Raw genomic sequence first — 21,196 nt, 5'->3', positions numbered from 1 at the left:
GGGAAGAGCAAAGGTCACTTTCCACATTGGGGAGAAGTAACTGGTTGATCAGGTCTGTTGGTAGGAGGGATTAGGTACTTGCTAACCTGGGGTCTAGGGGTGCGGCCTTCCACGTGTTCTTCGGTGCAAGGCCTGTGAAAGTTTCAATACAAAACAGAGAAATAATCAAATTGTGTGTTAGCTGTAGTTGAACTCCACCCTGAGTGCTGCAGAAGCAGAACTGCAGCACTGTAACAACTGGAAACTCGTACAGGGACGGAAAAGCAAAAGGGAAGAGAAAAATGCTGCCCAGGAGTCAGTAGGAAGTGTTGGACTAGAACTAGTGTTGACTCTGGCTTACTGAAGTGTATAAAGCCTTGCAGAGCAGATTGTGTTTATAACCTCAGAAATTGTTAATAGTATCTTTGAAGTCTGCTAAATAAAGCACGGTGTGTTCTGTATGATGTAGAGCTAGTACTGGAGTTTACTTCTGTAGTGATAAGGCTTCTTATCCAAATACTGCCTTTCTGTCTATAATTTGGAACAAACTGTCAGACATAAATAATTCTGAGTGACTCGGATTGAAAAATACCCGTGTACGTTGTTTTGCTGTGTCAGAACGCTTTTGCCATGCCAACCTAATCCCTGGTCAAAGGAGAGGAGAAACATTTAGGTTCTGGGATATAAACAGATAGAGAAATGAGATTGACTGTCTACTTGAAAGTGATTTGTGTGTCTGGGTTGTATCAATTCTGTGTTTCTTGAGGCTTGATTCAGCCACTTTGAAAAGCAAAGATACAGTATTTCTTAGCTTGAGGCATAGTACAGTGCTTCCATATGCCTAGATAATAACTATACAAATTTCCAACAAAGATCTCCTTCTCTTTTATGTTTGAGAGGAAGGAAAGGTAGAAGGCAAGGAGGTGTTTTAAACTATCCAAATAGAGAAAGCCACCAAAGTGCCTTGCTGGTTTCTTTAATAGGTGTTTCAGAGGTAAATCACAATAAAACTTTGCTGAGGTAGGAGCACAAATACAGGCCCTCAGCTATTTGAGTCATCCTGATCACGGGGAAAGAAAATAGTGTGCTTTCTGTGCACTTGCTCCCTGGGGCTCAGTGTGCGGGAGCTGGGGGCTCTACCCTCTCACTTACCTTGTTCACCAGAATCAGGAGTTGGGCAGCAATCAGGGTGATTGCTGTTCTCTGTGGGTGCTTCCAGAAAGCATTTCAGGGCACTGGAGCTGCTCTGTGCCTTTCCCTAGCAAAGACATCAGGCTGAAGTTCAGAGAGCTGCTGTCATTTGTTTGAAGGACAGCTTGAATTGTGGTGGTGACTCGGTGAGCTCCTCCTGTATTGCTGCATGCAGTGATGCATTTTAGCCAGCACCAATGTGCTCCCCTGGCGGCCCTGTGCCCCAGCCAGGACAGCTCGAGGGCACCAGCTCCTTGCTGAGACAGCCTCATTTCAGCAGGCTGGGGTGTACATGGGGCCCAATCCTTTGTTTGGTTTGATAAGGGTAAATTATGTTGACTCAGGTGGATATAGCATCAATTTTAATACTGGCTGAATATTTTGGTTGAATGGTGAAGTGCTTTTACATCCTTATATTTCCATATACATATCCCTGAATGCCTGTCCTATCTGTTATATAATATCCTCTCTTTTTTTTTCTTCAAGGTCAAACTTAAATTAACCTCAGCTACCTACTCCACTGTATTAAAATAAATGTTTCTGGCAATGTCAGCAAAACGCATCGGTCTAATCAGTGTTGTGCAGTGGATTCCTTCTTAATATCAATTGAGAAGCACTGTCTCATGATTGAGGCTGGATGGCAGCCACAGTGATACTGAGCAATTTCAAATCCCTGGGGTGTCTCTGGATGTTTTAGCATTCCCTTGAGTCCTGGAACTATCTCGGTTCTTCTCCTACCTGCGCTATTCAGCACTGAGTTCTGTAGGCTGAGGCTAATCAAAAATATCTCTGCCCAAGGGACAAAGGTGAATTTTGTATTGAGCACTTCCTTCCTGTTAAAGAGGTTCAGCTGACTGGCTTTGTTTTTTAAACAGAAATAATAGGGAATTCATTCACCAAAATATCTGAAAACTTCTAAGACATTTGTCTCAGTCTTTTTTTTTTCTACTTGAAAAACAGAAGTTCACGTTTTCCATTTACTGAGAACTGGGTTTTGAAGTATAAATATAACTTAAATTTTAGGAGGAAATCAATGTTTTCCGTGTATTGTAATTTGAATGAATTTTTGATTCTTAGCCCACTTCTAACCTAATTTATCAGTTGCAACTAATGACCACATGCTTGTGGTGAACCCATAAAAGCCAGGATGGAGCATTAAAAGCAGAAAAAAGAATCACTCCAATTAGTGCAAAACAGTTGTTGTAAAAGATGTGATAACCTTAGAGATATCTAGAGATTACTGGGAGTCTCCAAGAGAAGGCCTGTGTTTCTAATTAGCTGTTAATTAAAATTCTGATTATCTGGTCTGTATCCAGTGATGTTTCTAAACAAGATAACGTGATGCATGTGTAATTCTGTTATGCATTAGAGAATTTTAACTAGATTTCCAACTGTCCATTGTCACATAGTTAAACTACTACAACAAACAAATAACAGTTGTGAAAAGTTCAAGTGAAATATATATATATATATACACTTAAAAATAAAAAAACTGCAGAATAACATACTCAAGAGACAAAATAGTCTCAGAATCATTGTACTGACATAATTTTTCCTTGGTCTCTCTTCGAGCTGTTTCATCGTTTATGTAGCTGGCATTTGAGGCTGGTAAGAGCCTATTAGCAAGTGATGAGTACCAAGGCTTCAAATACAGGCAACAGAGGCTTCAGCTGCAGAGCTAATGTAAATAACAGGAGGCTGGCAGTGGTGAAAAATCCAGACCTCCCTATATATTGGATTTCATGATAACACTGTTTTAAGATTCTGTTCCCCACCTCACAAACCTTTGTCCCTTAATTGTGAAGCAAATGTGAGAGCTGGTTTAATGCAGTTTTTATAATTCACTGAGCTTTTCTCTTTTCAGCAGCTGCCAGCATCTTTCATTGTCTGGTCCTTGGGGAGTATGATGTAGTGTGAGGTACCATGTTTCTGTTTGCTGATTACAATAGTCCTGATGTTACTACATAATCTGGACGTTGCTCAGAAGTGCTGTGCTTTCCACGTGGTCGTGAGCTTTAGGAGAGAAGTCAGCAGTGTGCTCATGTAATGTGTGGGGGGTCATTTGCTTACAACATTTCCTTTCTGAGAGCTTGACTATAAGGGAAAGCATAGTGACGTTTAACAACACAGAATAACTTTATAGAAGCATAGACTCAACAGTGACTTACCACTAGTTATTTTTAAGTCTGGGTAACTTGGTGTTTTCAACTCCTGCTGTTTTTTTTAGTAAAGAAAATGTGATTTTCCACATTTTAAGAGTTGAGGGGGAAAAAAAACCCTAACCAGCCCTAATGTGGTATTCTACATTTGCTGAGTTTTATTTCATCACAGTTAGCTTATGTTTTACTTGTAATGATCGAAAGGACTAATTAGGTGTGTGTGTGTATATATATTTTTTTTTTTTGTGGAAGTCCATACTGGCTGTGCCCAAGTGATTTCTTCTATTCAAACTTTAATAGAAGAGACTTTTTTTTCCTTTAACTATTAATTCTTGGTGATTTCTCAGGATAAATTTCACAGGTTTACTAAACTTTTTCACTAACTAACTTGAGAATTCATAGAGGTTTGAGCATCCTTCTGGAAAGACGATAAAGGTGTAATTGGAAAACAAGTTAGATGTTTCAAGGTAACTGTTGAGCGGCTTTTAGTGTGTTTTTAGTAATTGTTGAATGCAAAATTGTCTGAGTGCTCCTAGAATTGAGCCCAGTCCTGACAAATGATCTGTGGTGCAGTCCTTGGTGCCCATCCTGTCTCTCAAGCAGGGAGGCTTGTGCTACCAGCTGCCTGGTGATGTGGTTTCAGGGGAAACATGGAATTCCTAGCCAAAAGTCCTAATTTAGGCACTTCTCTGTGAGATAGAAGTTTTGAGTTACACTCCTCAGCTAAGGAAGACACATGAGATGGCATTGCAGTCACTTGACTATGATGGAAATGGTCTTTCAGCATGGTTTGGAAGGAGAACAGTTAGTTAGATACTTGTTGTTCATGAAATGGATATTGATACCATCCTCAAGGCAAAGTCTGTGGCTCTTGTGCAGGTGGAAACACAGAAATGTAATAAATCAGAATCACCTGTGCCAGAAGGAGCAAGACTTGAAGCCCACATGTACAGCATTTTTCATTCAAATTACTCCTAGGCTGCTCTTTCTGCTGTGTCCTTTTAGACGTTGTTGGTACAGGTGTACCTGTATGCTGCACATACACTTGCTCCCTGCACTGGGGGAGTTCATCTCCACTTCTCCAGATCCTTTTTGTGGCACAGCATCTTCTGAGTGTGGGCACAATGTTGCTACCTGGCCAGCACGTTTCTCTTTTTCTACAGAGGTGTGAGCAGTGCTGGCAGCATGAATCAGAAAGTTAACACTGTCTACAGCACACAGGATATGTCTGCCCTGTCCACATCCATGGTTTCATTAAACAAATACCTGTCAGCTGTGGGTTATTTTTTGTGGTGTCTTCCTCCCTCCCCCAGTTTGGTGACTGTCTTTGACATTCAAGCATGTTTAATCCTATATCTGCTTTTGGAAAGCTGAGGGCATTTATTCATCTAGTATTCCTTCATTACTTTTTTTCTTTAACAAATCTGCTAAAATGACATAAAGCTGGTTTGCTTTTTCACATTGCTATGATGTGACAGTACCATTTTGTTAATGAAGATAACAATGATTTCAGGAACCCAGTAAACATGCTCGGTGAGGGATGGATTTGTCTGCTCTTTTCACCATTGCTTTCTCTGGCACATCCTAGGGCACCTTTTCAAATAAGCTGACTGAAAACAGGGCACTGCTGTTCTTACACAGAAATCTGGCAAGTGCTAACGTCATCTTGAGCAAAGCTTTATGCTTATTTTATGCTAGTCTTAAAGTTTTATAAAAATAACAACTTTGTGGTTCTTTTGTATGTAATTTTGCTAAGGGGAAGTTCCCAACCCTTTTGATGTTAGTGGCAAAATGCCATTGACTGGTTTAGCCTTGAAATCTTCTATGTATCAACAGGACCGCACGAGTAAATAACCTTTTTCTGTGACTTTGACTAAACCTCATTACACACCCACAAGTTTTGCAGAACATTAAAAACAGGGGAAACACGATACTTGTACTAGTTATACGCTGAAGAATTCCAATTTTCTTCAAAGCCAGATCTCCTCTGGTATCATACAATTACTTTCACCTGCGTATATGCTTTTACTTCCAGGACTTGCCTTAAATGTGTTTAAAAGATAGGAAGGAATTTCTACCAGGAGATAGCATGAAAGATCAAATGTTTTCCCTGTCTTCATTTTCTTTATCTTTTTTAGGAGGCTTAGAGACAGCAGCAGGCAATTTGGGGTCTACGTTTTTGAAGAACTTCAGCCCCTAGCTGTTCCCATTACTAAACTCAGCCTTCAGAAAAATGTGGTCACTTCATAAGGATGTCAAACAAGAGCTGGCTGCTTTTGAAAAAATATGTTCATCCTTAGCCTAAATTTAAATAAAGGTTGAAATAACCTAAAAAGAAAGCAAAAAGGAAATAATATCGAGCAAACTTGGAATGTATATGATAAGGGAAGGAACCTCTATGGCAAGATTGTGAAAGAGGAAAACCTGATTTTGCCTGGCTATGTGCTTGTGCACTTGAGTAATTAAACAGGGGCAGCTGGCTTGGGTTTGGCAAACAGGAGGGATGTGCTTTAGAAGCAGTGATGGGATTTATTCCTGGTTTTAGAGTTGGGAGAAGTCCTTGCACGAGTGCAGTATGAGAGAATATCGCCTTATCTCTTTGGTGGCTCATGACAAATACCTATTCACAACCAGGTCGCCAGTTGTTCTAAAACCTAGATGTGAAGTTTGTGTGGGGCAAAAATAGCGGCTGTCTGCTGGATTGTTGTGAAAGTTGAAATTGGAGAAAGTGAGGTTTTTCACTCTCAATGTGTTTTCACGCCGAATTTCTCACATACGTTATTCCTCCTCTTCATCATCCCGATCATCTCTTCTCCCAGCGATAATGAACAAAACACTGTGTATGTTCCTTAGGATTAAAAATGCTTGCTGCCACTCTGGCATTTTACTTCAGAACAGTACTTTGATTTCCTTAGATGAAGGATTTGTTTTGTTGCGTATGGTTTCTTACACTTTCCTGTATTATAAGAAAAAACTGTTAAAAATTAAGTAGGCCTTTTAAAAAGCAGTCTAGCTCTTCGTAGCTTTAGGGCCTGAATTCATGCTTGTCACTTAGCAGCTCCCAGCCTTGTGTATTTGAGGCTCATTTGTCTTTCCTGTTTGCTATTTTCCCCCATTCCTCTGCATAGTATCTGCTGTGTAAAAGCTAGTCCAATGAAGCTGTTAAATTCACTGATGCAGGTGCCATTGCAGATCTTAAACATTGAAGTTTGAAGCTGTCGGGAGGAAGAGCGAGTGGGGCTGAACTCTTATTTTCTTTTTTGAAATGACACCACTCAGTTTCCAGAAGGCTGAAGGAAGATGCTAATATTTTAATTGCCTTGTCTCCCTGCAGCTGAGATGAATAGTGCCGTCAGTATGTGAGGTGGCACGGAGCTGAAATACATGCTGGGAGATGCATGGCAAGAAACACAAAGGCCTTGCTGATTTACTCTCAATGGCCAAATCCTCATTTGTGTACGGCACCGATGATCTATTGCGAAGATTTAAGGGCAGCTGACGGTGGTTATGTCAGATGTGATATGAATGTATGTACATAAATATAAGAGCTTCTTCAGTAATTCCTAGTAGGAAGTTCATAACTTCTGTGGAAAGAAAACAAATTTATAACCAAATACCCGGGCCTGAGTAATCTGCTGGGGTGCTGAGGAGGGGAGGAAAAGGTGTTTGGAGCTAAGTCACAGCTACCTTCCAGTTTCTTGGGGGTATATCAGATGGGATTCAAGTTTTCATCTGGTTTTCAGATGCTCTCTTAGGGCAAGCTCGGGTGGTTCAGATTCCCCAGATATGCAGCATATTATAAGTTCAACAGCTGTGTTTCACTGTAGTACCTAGAGGTGTGGGTATATCTGTGTGGGTTGATGCTTGTAACACCATTTTCAAGGTCAAAATTTGGTACCTCTATTTCTTACACTGAATGGTTCCATCTCTTATTATTGGACTGATAGCATAAATATACATCATTGCTTATATGATAAATGTCAAGGACTTCACTACTAATTGGGAACGCATCTTGCTGTTAAGTTCCCCCTTCTAATATGGGTTCAGATTCTTTATGCTGATTCTTTAGTGTATGCGGAATAAAATTAAAAAGACCCTTCTGTAAGGGAAGAAATATTAGTAAGGAAGTTAGTAAGCATCAAAATTTGCTTTTTTGGCATTAGCTCCTTTGGGTGTTTCTAATGTTGTCAGCTGGCGGGGTGGGGTATGCAGCCCAAGCAGGTGCCCATTTTTGCAACTGGAGACCAAAATGAGAGGGACAAGCTGGGTTTTTTATCGCTTACAATTCTCATGAGAGAGAAAGTGAAGTAAAAAATAGTTTCTACATTACCAGAGAGAAAACATCTGTTTCTGCAAGCTTCAGCTACACGTTTCCAGTAATCTTTCTGCTCAGCAGTGCTTCTAAGAGCATTGCTGCCAGCAATTGTGGGTGGTCAGCATGCCGTGAGCACCTTCAGAAGAACTGTGGAGAGAGTTGGCATTTGTGGATGCCTTCTCCCCTCAGTAGGGGGCATTAGGTTTATTTTTATAACTAATGGATTTTGCAAATTGAACTTAAACCTGGGGTAATGCTCATCTCGAATGCTCCAGCAAATGTGTAAGAGGGCTGGGAGTTGTAACATAACATGTACAGACTAGTTTGCATCTCTTACTCAGAAGGCTAAGTAGGCGTAAGATATGGTACAAACATTTCCCACAGCCTCCTCTTGAAAATGGAAGCTGTAAAATGTTTCTGACCTGTTGGAGCAAGAGAGAAAGATAGCTACGCTTGTTATTTTTAAGTAGCCTATTTACTTTTTTTATTTGTTGTCTTAAGATATGAAGGGATGAATCTGTAGAATAAACCCATTACTGTGAAGAAGTCCTAGTTATGTTCTGCTGTGTTCCTGTAGTAGTAAAGATGTATGTGAGCTTAGTCTCCTGGCTTCATTTACCCTGGTGAAATCCAGTCTTGATTCATTCTCATTAATGAGATCAATGCACAGAGTTCCTTTCGCACTAACACACTACCTCAAATTGAGTAAGTGCGTGCCTACATATTCCTGAATGATGTTTCCAAAATACATGTGTGTTGGCAAACCCACCAAACTTCATGTTGTTTTTGCAGGTGCTTAACAAGCCTTTGAGCTTGCAAAAAAATATTATTTATCTTATTGCACTTTATGCCAAGATATTTGAGATGTTTTTTTCCAGCTTTGCTGATGTGAAGGCAGACCGTGGTGGGCAGTGGCTCCCCATTGCTGCAGCCAAAGGTCAGTCGTGTCTGGGGGTGTGAGCTGGTGTGAGAGACACGGATGGAGGCAAGGGTGATGAACTCTCTTTTCCAGCATGAAAAATTGATAGGACAGCAGAACCAATAGGATAGGAGTGTAATGCCTTTCTAAACGGGCTTAAATAGGATTGGCACTGAAAAGGTGCTGACAAGTCATGGCACGTTCACTTCTACCTCTGTGAAATTTATTCAGGTTCATCTAAATTGGTTTTGACTGTTACCTTGGATCAAAAATGTGACCTGTAGGGTGATTATTTTCTTTAACTTCAGCACTCTAGATTGTTCAGGATTTTTTTTTTTGTTTGAAGGTAGCCTGGTCTGGTTGTTTCATAATGCAAGGTAAATTCCAGCAGATGTGTACTGCAGGTGTAGATGATCAACACTTTATGACAATCCTGTTTCTAATTTTCTTCTAATTTCCTTGATTGCTTATGAGTTAATTGTGTGTGTAGTGACAGAAAGACTTCAGAATGCTGCTTCATCAGTTAATTAAGAATAAATCAACACATTTTTAAAGGTGGTAAAATAGTTTTTGACTTATTTCTGTTTTGTTGAGTGGTAACTGCTTATTTTATTTTTCTTCTGAACTCAGTGCTCTGAAAAACCTGAAGTGTGATTGGTGATTGGCTACTAAATTGGAAGCTAACTGATTAAACAACTGCTAGCATGCTAATTAAATGATACTTTTATATTTCTAAATCTCTCAAATGCTTCTGCATTTCTTGTATGAAGAACACCGGGACTGGTGACTGCTGTGGTTTTAGTTCGCTAAGGAGTTTACACGAGTATAAGTATAATTGCACCTCTTTTTGCCAATTGATTTTTATTACAGTGCTTAATGGTTTGTTGAATAGTTTATAGGATAATGAATGTCATTTCCTTGTATTATACTATAAATAACTTGGCAAATTTTTAATTAGGATAATCATGGTAGCTTTCTCTACTGCTGTAATCAAGCATTGCTTTTTTGCATCCAAGAACTAATGTACATCTATATCAAGTTAGACCAATTATGTTTTTCTAGAGTACAAATTTTTGTTGATTGTATGGTGTTTTTTAATAGCACTTCCCTTCTTGAATCTTGGCTCTGCTTATGTTGGAATTATAATTAGCTCCATTGGATGATTTTTAATTACTTAAATATTCTGATTAGAAGAATGCAGAGGACAGAAGTTTTGTTCTGTGAAAGAGTTTGAAGTTTGGCTTCCTGTAATATTTGAAGAAAATCAGGGATTTCCTAATTTACTAGTGTTTTCTTTTTCTTTTTAATTTTCATTATACACTAAAGTTAAATGCTTAATTTGATTTCAGTTGCGATTTTAAAGCGTACTAGCAGTTACAAAAATTAAAAATACTGAAAAAGAGAAGCAATTTGAGCAGAATTCTGAAAGGGCTTCAAGTAGCATGTGGGGTGATCCCCTCTTGGGGGAGCCTGGTGTGCAAGCCCCGTTGCACACCAGCGTGGCTTGGAGATGCTTGAGCAGCTGAGCGCGGCAGGAGGGTGTGCTGTGTGCCAACACCTGCATGGTGTGGTCTCCCAAAAGCGTTTCTGTGGGCACAGTGCTGTATTTGAGGGAATAGTTTCTGTTTCTGGCCACTTCACTTTTTTTCTTTGACTGTGTAACATTTGCTCCTTATGTGGTTAATTAGCATACAGACTGGTCTTTATAAAAAAAGCTTTTGCACCAAGGTAGTGCTGTGGATCTTACGCTGACTAAAGTGTCATGCATATGTGAGTTTTCTCCAGGTAAATATTACATATTTATATATTTTTATTTCATTTTTGTGTGGAGTTGTGTACTGACAATTCAGTGGGATTCTTCTCTTTTGAGGCTGGGATTCCAGTAGCGTGCCAAAGGGCAGATCTGAACCACGCTGGTACACAGGCAGCTGGAGGAAGCCTTGAAGTCTGTGGGATGCAATGTGCAGCTGCAGTAGAGGGTTTCAGTTAATATCTTAATTTCCATTCCTTTCTTCTGCTTTCATAGTTTTGAGGCCAACCTAAAGAGGGAAACAATTCTCAGAGCTTCTTCAGCACCTTGAAAATACTGTATTTACACATGCACATCCTCAGCGAAGACTGTCAAGAGCTGAAAGCCTCAAAGAGCTGTGTTGTGATTCAAGAGTGTAATATTGTCCTGCATTTGATAACAAGTTATCTTCCAGAGCTCTTCTGCAGGGGCAATCCAATGAGTTGTGCGTGAGATGTCAGGACGGCTACTTGCAGTTACTGTTAAATTCCCCCCTCGCATGCTGCTATGTCATGACCATGTTGTCTTTTAAGTGTTTTGTAAGATGCTGGTTGAAATTTTTTCAATTAAGTGGACATAATTAAAAAAAAAGCCTGTTTGTCCAAAGCAAAAACCTCTTCTGTGTATGTGGAAAACATACCGTTTTTAGTGAAACTTTTAATTAAGAAAGGGCTGCTTGGGTTCATGAAGGAATTCTTGATGAGAAAGGATTCGAACTCTAATTTTGCTCTTTTGAGCAAGAAGCAGTTTGCTACCACCTACAACTTCATAAAACATTCATGAAGTCTCTGTCTTGCCATATTGCTGTGTTGTGAATGATGATAGATCTGCAGAAAGGCCAGCTCCTTTCTCCACAGAAACAAACTCAAATTCAAACTTACTGTTTCCCCTATTACTTCTGTAAAAGGAACAGAGGGACCTAGCTGTACTATGCGCTGCCTGGTTGCATGCTTCTACTACAGCTGTCAATATAAGCACAGATTTCATCGTGAAGGTTTGGAAGCTGCCAATGTGGCTTTGCAGAAGGCTTCTTCAGTTCTGTGGCCCCAACACAGCCATCAGGCAGAGATGTAGCTTCTCACCCTCTGCAGCTTTGCTGTCATGTCATCAAATACAAATCTAAACATATGGTCAGCTCTAAAATACGGAGCCTGAGAAAACTGGAGAGAGCGATGATGAGTCAGACAAAAATCCAGTGCAAATGGAGAGTTAAATGTCAATATCTGCATCGCGCCTAGTTAATATTTCACAGGAACCCTGTGAACTTCTTACCGAGCCCAAAGGATTTATGGATTTTTCTGACAGATGATCATGATTCCCATCAGGAAACTTAATGCCAAGATCTGTAGGGTTCCACCTAATTTGGGAAACATATTCTGTCCTTCTCAAAAATGAACGCTTTATGTGTTCCAGGAAATGCTTGTTACCTTGGGGTCACTGTAGTTAAGTGGAGGACAGATTTTTAAAGGGGTATGGCATGGGGTAATATTATACTTTTCCTTTTGGCTGATGTTAAATGCAAGTTGGCTGGTGTTAGCTTCTGGTCTTCATATTGCAGTGAAGAAGCTGTAAACAGCTCCCAGTAAATGTGTTAAATTGAACTGTAAATGTGCTCATTAGTACAGACTATAGAAAGTTTTGGTCATATTGTCGGTGCTTTATGAATCAAGAACTTTGGGAATGTAATGTTACAGCTGTATATCCCATTCGTTACTTTCCTTAAGCACCACTGTATTTTTTTTTAATTTTTTGCCTTTATTGGTTGTCATGAGAAATCTGTCAAAAATCTGTATTTTTTAACTTTCTTTACATTAAATTTGACTAGTTCCCATACTAATGCACACAAACACCTGTAAAAACATTCCTTTCTGTCTCTTCTGACACCTTCACGGTCAGTGAAGATTTTCCCTTCTGGCCTTTGTCTTGTTCTGCTAAATAAATTAATTTCACTTGATCTCTTCTCTGGGTGATTTTTATTCCCCAGGTCATATTTTAGCAAGCTGAAATTCTTAATTATTTGTCTTGGTGTACTGACAGTCAAGGAGAAGTTATGTTTCATGTTGTGCATAAATTAGTCTTGTTTATACAAATATATATGTATGATTCCAGTGTAGCGTTACTGGAAGTGGAAATAGACTTAGTGCTCCGATGTCCTCCTGTGGAATGAACACCAGAAAACCGAGGGAAGACTGCATGTCTGTGTGGCATAATGATCTAACTGTATGCCTAGAGGAAGAAAAGCCTGACCAAAAAATTCTGATAAATAATACCAGAATTCCTCATGAGCAATTTGAAGCATTACATTGCTCACTTTCTTTGCTTTCTGTTGGCTTATGTCTGGTAAGATGAAAAAGAAATGCGACATGAATTTATTCAAAGAAAAGGTTGTTAGTTTCACTATGTCCATAAAATTTCTTTCCTGTAGTCTCTGTTTCTGTGGATTTCTGTTATTCATCACCTCTCAGTTGCATACGGTAACTATCTAGGTTAAGTTTAGTGTTTCTGAATTTAATTTATGCAGTGCTTAAAGCAGTTACCTTCAGGGATGGGGGGAAAAATAGAAATCTTTCATGAAGTACTCTCTTTTAAGTTCGTGGTGTTTAACCAAACCACGATTAGAAAAATTCAGATTTTTTTTACCTGCCACAGAATGCTACTTGGAATATTTTTTTAAACAAAATGCTTGCTTTTGAATGATAAATGTGCTATTATGTACTAAAATGTCAGCCTTGAGGTTGTCTTGGTCCTGTGTTCTTTCGACAAGACAGGGAAGCAGAACGGTGTCTATCAGTGAATCTGATTGGAATAAAAATGAACTTGTAAGCCAATAAAGCAAACCTAAACCACTTTATTAGAAGCAGCATTGAGTTAAATGGGAGTGATACTGCATTTGGTTTTGAATGATGAATAGGACTTCAGTTTTAAAGGTTATTTTCTCTGCCTACTTGATGCAAACTTAGTGTAGCACTGATAAAAGGCTTCTTCCTTCTCACATGGCCCCTCTGTGGATTTTGGACGTGCACAGTTGCAGTTTCTAAATGTATGAAAGATGTTTCACACAACTGAGTACCTCTACGATCTGCATTTGTTTTGCCTTTATCTTGACTACTTTTTTTCAGTTGTTTCTATTTTCATCTTTGTCTTATCTCTTAACATACTTTCATCTTGGGTTTGCTTCATTAACAACGGTCCCGTGGCACTCTTGGCCTTCTGCTTTTTGGCACCATTTCTGGAGCATCATTAAGTAACGTCACCTGGTGGAAATGAGAAGGGAGGTGTGGGGTGGGCAGTGTCATGTTTGGGACAGTGCAGAAAACCACAAGAACCTAAAAACCGCACCTTCATTCTCCTTGCTGAGGCCAGGCACAGCAGTGAGAATGAAACCATGAAAAGCAGTTCTCATGTAGGAAGTGTCCAAAAAAAGCCTTAAAGATCTGTGGTGGTGGTAGTTCTGTTTTTGTTTTTTCTCTCCTGGGGAGGATCAGTGCAGTTTGGAGGAAGGCTCTGGAAATGTGGATTTGCAACTCGTTCATCTTTGTAAAGCATGGGGGATTTTCTTTACTCCCAGTGCTCATGAATGCACAAGTATTTCTGCTACAGAACAAAATTAATTTAGAATGGTGGATAAGCCTCTGTGGGAGGTTAAACCAGTCATACTGCTGCTGAAGGAGGAAAACTACAGACCCGCTTCTACCTCCTGAATTCTTAGACTGAGACATGTCTTACCCCTTTTAACTATAATAGGTTCACAGTGTGATGTTTCTGATTGAACAAAGGCAAGGGGGAGCGCTGCCTGGGGTCCAAACTAGGGTAACAGCACTGTGCTGGTGTAGATCTCCATCAGCATGGTAGGAGATGAAAAGAGAAACGGTGATCATATTGGAAAATGCAAAACAATGGCCAAGACATTTTATGAATTAGTTTGCATGCTTCTGTCTAAGTCCATGTATATGATGGAAAATGGGGTGCAGAGATCTGAACAGGGCCTTAAATCACTGGGAAAGTTACGGTGGGGAATGAGTTCATGACCACCTATATTTTACTTAGCACAGAAGATAACTTCTAATAATGATTAAAACATCCTCATCCCATTTAACAAAGCAATGAACAAAATATTGCGTGAGTAGGGTATCTTATCCTATTTTTTTCTGAGTTATATCTTGGGTGTCAAAGTTTTGAATGCTGTGATGAGCTGTTTAGAATATTATAACACCATCTTTCTAGTTCTTCAAAAGGCCTATTTCCAAAATACTTTCAAATATCTAGTCATTTTAATGTGCATCCTAAGGGATCATTGGAACAACTTTATATAGGTGATGTGAGTTTTTTCAAAAAATAAAAGAGGGGGGAGGAATTTGTCCTTGTTGTATATAAGTACATTTATCACCTTATGACTTCTTCAGTGTTCACATCTTACGTGGACTAATATTTTTGTCTTCAGTGATAACATGAGACTTAATTCAAAACGGAAGATAAAGTTTATTTTTCTTGTCAAATTGTCCTTAATCTCTTCTTTTTTCTAATACGTGTACCTTCCAGGATTTGAACACGTTATTCCTCAAACTTTATATTTGATAGTGATCATTACTAGTTTAAAAAAAAAAATTAAAGTATTTTTATGCATATGCACAAAGCAGCATTCAAACCATCCTGTGTGTATTGCTCTGTCTTACTTAGTGTTTCCTCTTAACCCATCATAAATTACTTAATTTCACAGTGCAGTCTTCAGAGATGTCTTCAAAACCATTACTGTTTTTTCACTTTAATGCTTCTGCAGAATTTAAAAAAACAACCCTGAATCTAAAAAAAAAATGTAGTTTAAAGACTTGTCCTTGAAACATAAAGTGGGACTGGATGAGGAAAATAAATCCTATATTATTATCAATCAAGTAGAAGGAAAATGATGAAAAATTGTTAACGTATTAACTCTTAAGCCTCAGTTTAGTTGGACTTGGTTCAACTGTTGTCAGTCTTCTGGTATCTTTAAGGTGATGGTTGTTCTTTATATTACTCTGTCCACAATGGCTTTATGAGAAACATATTTGACAAACATAGGAACAAAAATAGAAAGCTGTGTGAGATATTCTCTTGAGGTGAGAATAGTCTTTGTCTCTGCTGATCTCATAGTTGAGGTAGATGAAAAGCATGGCTGAGATGCAAGCGAGGAGTTCTGGCCAGCTGTAATGTCCTCAGCAGTGAGGTTGTGATGTGTTCAATACCAGTTTGAGTTGACGATGACTTGCTGATTTAACTGCAGCGCACAAGTGAGGGTTAATAGTATCTCTGGTTCAATTGAAGAACAAGGTTTTATATCTTCATTCCTAGGTGGAAGTAAATATGCAATTCTTTGGAGATATCTTCGTAATTAGTGTGCCTTAGGTACTGGTGCTTGGGCATGGTTCAGGGACCCATATCTGTATTAAAAAAATATATATTTAAAAAAATGCCATGATTCTGACAACAGGTGTGTGTTCTGTGAAATGCCACTTTAAACCTACTTGAGTATCATTATTGAAGAGACTCAAACAGTTTAGATCTTAATTGATATTAATAGGAATAACCCTCAATGATGTGAACTTGGCAAGCCAGAAATTGCAGCTGTTCTCAGCAGTAGAGGCAGTAACAAAGATAATTAATTGTTTCTCCCTAGGAGATATATTTAGATTGTACAATCTAAATATTCCATTCCCTGAGCCCTAATTCAGGCTTGTATTTGTTCTGCAAATATAGTAAGTGAAATGAAAATTAATATTTTTTGAGTGTCATACCATAATATGGCCTACTTCAATTATATTTAAAAAATTGGTTATTACACAAGCCTTCAAATGATGACTTAAGCAGTCAATTCAATACATCATATTAGCATAAAATAAGTACTAATTTGATTAAGAATGATAATGAAGCTTCGTAAGAGTTGGTTTATAAGAGCTGGTATTTGGACTGGACCCACCAGTAATGTACAGAGGGTACCGGACTCAATAAGGGGGAGCATGTGTTTTTAGACACCAGCTATCCTTGAATGAGCACAGCTTCATTTGCAAATAACTCAGTCACCGTTATAATTTCCCTGGATTGTAAGAGAACAAGTCAAGGTTCAGTCTTGAGGTGTTGAAGCACCAGAAATATTTTAATGCCACTGTAAAATGTTAAGACCTGTTTTACAAGACCTCTGTTTGGATTATTGATTGTCAGGCTTTAAATTCTTTATGTTTAACTTAAAACATCCTCAGTGGTAAGCTGAGGGTAAGGCTATGGGTACTTCCCCTGAGCAGGACCCCAGGTTGTGACAACAGTTGATGTGCTCAGGACCATGCTCACTGCAGCACCTGAAGCCCCTTCTTGGTTGTAGGTGTGCTGCTCCTGGTTCCCCAGGTTGTGACAGATACACCTGCAGAATACCTGCAGGGTATTCATACGTTGTAAGTGTGGGGGGGGTTTATTAACACTTATCTTATGCAGGATTTTTACAACCCCTGTTGTAAATGCTGTTCTACATTGTTCTGAGCAGGGTTTCTTTCGCCAGTTCTTTATTTCTGTAATACAAGTTTGCTAGTCTAGGTATAACTTTTGTCTACATCATTAATATCCATCCTGAAATGTGGACCGTGTGTGTGGTGCTCTACAGCTTGACATAGACTTTAAATTTGTGATAGTAAATTAATCTGTGGTATCATAAAGCACACAACCAAATGGATAGCAGCTCCTGGATGGGAACTGCTGCTGTCTGCGCTGGGCTCGTGCCTCCTGGTGCCTCCTGCCAAGGTAAAGCAGGTGCCCTCCGCCACCTCACAGACATGTCCCTTCACAGGCAACAGATGAGGCTTTATTTCCCCCATTACTAATATGGCACTAAACCACCAAAATAAACATTTACCTTGGTGATGTAAATATTTTCTAAGCTGAGCTTCCATCAAATCGTGCATTTATTTGCACTGCTCGCTGAGAAATACGGACTCTGCAGCAGGAAAACCTGTCATTTATGAATGGGATGAAGCTCTTTATTCACTTTCATCTTAAATGAAATCTAAATTATACATCATGCTTTGCATACCGCAAAAGTAATATGTATAATGAAAAAATGATTGTATGAAGACCATTGTAGTAGTAACTCAAGTGTTCTATCCTTTCTTTCCTTCAGCCTCCTGGCTAGGAAAACTACTTTGAACTCAAGTAACTTTTTTCAATATACTAACAAACATCAATTTTCAATATACTAACAATCATAAACTGATTTTCCAAATCCCTGTTTCTCTGGATCTCCCCGTGTTAATTTGACCATTATAAGGATGGAAAATCAATTGCTTAGGGTGCATATTAAAAATACTGCACAATTGCAATATTAAAATATTGCACAATTAAAAAAAATATTGCACTGGCATTCAGTTCCACAGCCTCTCAACAACAGTAGATTTGAGAGCTAATACTGCTTTTGCCTGTGCCCGTAAGTACAGTGGACAGCTCTTAGTGAATCCGCAGCTAGGGCACAACTTAGAAATTTGGTCCCATAAGTAACAGGAGAAAAGGATATATAAAAGGACTAAAAAGTGTGAATGCTGTGATCATAGATCAGGCCAAACCAGCTCTTCCTGGAGCCTGTGTACGTACATGCATGTGTTTGGGAGGAATCAGAAGGATTGAGTCTGCTTCAGTGATTTAGCCCAGTCACAGAGGTACTGTAGAACAGCTGCAAAAAATAACTAGCACAGCACCGAAGAAACAGACTTCTCAGTAATTCCCTGACTCGAAATCACTCAAAAGTAAAATCATTCTGCTATGGTGCTCCAAAGCTGCGTCTGTCTTCTGGGGAGAATTGCCTGCTCGTATGGTTCTGCATCTCTTTCTGTCCTGCTGCTAGAATATAATTAAAGTTGCTAAAAATACGTACATCCTAATATTGTTTCTTTCTGTGTAAGCATCTGCTATTATTCTATTATCAAGGGAGGACATAGTATAAAGATGAATGCTACTTAACTCTATTAAGTGGTCCATACTACATAGAGATATGAGAGCTCCATATTTATGGCCTGATCCAAAGTCCCCTGAAGTCTTTAAGTAAAAAATATTCAGAGGAACCTGATGGCTTCATTAATTTTTTAGAACTATTTTTACCTGTCAAATGAGAGGAGACTTCTGAACTGTGAACTACCAGTTTCATACTAGCCTGTGAGAAATCATGTTTTTAGTGCTGCAGAAATTAGTAGAACAAATGGGGGCATAATTACTGAGCTTTTACAGTCCTGACATCATCCCTAATTATGGTTTAATCTACAGAACATACTGTTTGTTTAATAAGTCCCAGCAGAGACAGTTCAAGCATATGTTTTCACATCACCTGGAGGTAGCTGGGAAGGACTGTGGCAACACTGTCAAGAAAGTGACAGTTTACAAGATTTTATGTATTTTACCATATAGAGTACGGCTCACCTTTGATATGCATGTAATCACTTAAAGGTAAGCAGTAATAAGCATTTAGAGACAAAGAAACTCCATGTTACACACAAACAGTCTTTGTTTCCCTTCATGTGTGGTAAAAGCTAAGGCGTAATTTTCTTAGCGCAGTCTCGAAGCTAGCAAAGTTGGTAATAAAGTCCTCAGCACCCCTCCTGCTGAAGTGAGCTCTGCTTTTTGCTAACACAGGCTAAACATTGATCAGCCTTTTGACCTGCTAAAATGATGATATCTGCAGGTTCTGTCCTGAGCTCGCTAACTATGGATATTTTGGCTTTTATTTAAAGCTGGCCAATTTTTTCTGAATATGAAGCTATTGGTTTTCTTTCCCATCTCCACAGCTGTTGCTTGAATTTTAATTACTGTTCACTGTATGAGGAAGGTCTCAAAAGAAGCTTAAAGATTTTGGACAGAAGAGAGTGGGGGGACCAAGAGGAGTTTGCATGCATGCTGGTTGCCCTCCAGCCTGTGTTGTTGTGAGGTGGGACCTTCCTCTAACATTTATGAAGGCTAATTGAATTTCACCTAAGTGAGCCAAAGCAATAATTATTTCAACTTACAATTCCTTGGTTTTGGTATGACATTGAAAAATTCAATACTTTATATGTTCTTGCTTTGCTATCACTATTTATCAATTGATAAAGGGGGAAAAAGATGAAAGTGTTACAAAAAATTAAATATATTACATACTTTTAAACAATTCAGAATGAATTCAGAAACAATTCAGAATGAATTGTTTAAAATTCACTTGGTTTTCCACAGATGATCGTATGATGGTCCTAGAATGCAAGCTAAGAAGAGCTCAGTTTTAAAAGGAAACTCATCAGAGATGGGCAACTCCTAGCTTGCTTTAAAAATAATTTCTTATTACAGGTCTGTACCCAAGGCCTGGGATGGTCTCCTCATCCTTTTGCTAACTCATATCCGTAGTCTGACAGTGTGAAAGCTTTGCTCCTTGGACATGAGAAGGAAACAGTCAAATGAGCATATGTGCTCATTAATCCCATGTGCCTGTCCTCGAGGCTCACATAACCCACCCGGCGCTACGCCTGCTGCCCTGCATTGGATAATGAACCCAAGCTGGGGTACTTCCAAAACTTCTCCGTAGGCAGCCGGGTGACACTGTGCTGCTCGAGGTGATGAAATAGGCATATATGTTGGCACATTTTTACGAAGCATAAAGCTACTTTGAGATGTGAATTCCATCCCTTGTATCAATGTGATGCTTCTTTGTAGCATCACCTTTTTAGAGAGAACACAAGCTGCCTCTGTAAATACCATTTAAAACCTTCCAGCAGTAACTTATTAAATATCCCATCTTACTGTCTCTAAATAATGTTTACTCAGATATTCACATCCAAGGTATAGTGACAGCAGCAGCTAAAACCTCAACACATTATTCTCCACTGGTGTGAAAATTATTATTCTATAAGTACATTTCTGAATTATACCTGAAGTTACCAGTCTTGGATCACGCTATCAAAAAGACAGGCCTGAACTGCAGAAGATCACAATTTTAACTAATTTCCCAACTGTTAAACTGCAGTAAAGTCTATATTAAGCAACTCTTTGGTGTGCCGTTAACCTAATTCTTACAGTTTAACTTAGAACTGTTGATTAGAGTTATTTAAAATAATGGGTATGACTTCAGTAGGGCACAGCATAAATATGGAGCCATTTATAGGATTGGAGTCAATTTTACAATTCATATAAAAAATAGTTTGTGTTGTTGTAAGTATTGAATGTTACTGTTACTTTTTAATGATTGTTTTGAACTTTTTTTGTATTAAAGTTATTCAGTGTTTACTTTGAACAGAATACTTAACCCTGGTAATAAGACCCTTTTTAATTGTGTATGTAGATTGTACTTAGGAAGGACTTCTAGCTTTTCTTATAGTTCTTCCATACTTTTAATCATTCAGTTAGTATAAGAATATCTTAGGCTTTAACATCATTTCCCTGTAGATTAATTATTCCGATATAAAATTAATATGTATTGAACATATGTAGTTGCTTATGGTAGCAGACTTGCCTGTTTCATTTCATATAAATCTTCTGTCACACAAAACAAAACCTTCATATTTAAGACTTCTTTGGTCATTAAAATTGAATTACGTAGTAGGCTTCCATCTGCTATCGAAACCTGTTCAACATTATTCCCTGTCATTTTAAGTGGGATCACTCTGAGATCCGTTTACTGACAGCAGGCTTGCTGCTTCTGACTAGGAGTGGGGAAGGGCAGGGCTTCTTTACTTGCTGCAAGGGCATCTTGATGTTAATTGCCTTCTGATAAGGTTTTCTCCAGGAGTTTGGTTCTCGCTTCTTCTCTGTTGCCATCCTCCATGTCCCTATGCTCGTGTATTTAAGTGGTGTGCAAGTTGCAAGTTCTGCCACGT

General features: G+C 38.8%; 1 protein-coding gene across 7 annotated transcripts in view; it reads left to right on the top strand.

The window, feature by feature from the left end:
* LRP1B (LDL receptor related protein 1B) overlaps positions 1–21,196 on the top strand; it is a 684,970-nt gene that overhangs the window by 143,173 nt on the left and 520,601 nt on the right. The gene's annotated exons all lie outside the window — the stretch shown is intronic.

This window comes from Cygnus olor, chromosome 6 (genome assembly GCF_009769625.2).
Source record: "Cygnus olor isolate bCygOlo1 chromosome 6, bCygOlo1.pri.v2, whole genome shotgun sequence".
NCBI lineage: Eukaryota > Metazoa > Chordata > Aves > Anseriformes > Anatidae > Cygnus > Cygnus olor.
Note: the sequence above shows the minus strand (reverse complement) of the source record. Positions and strands in the feature narration are given on the sequence as shown.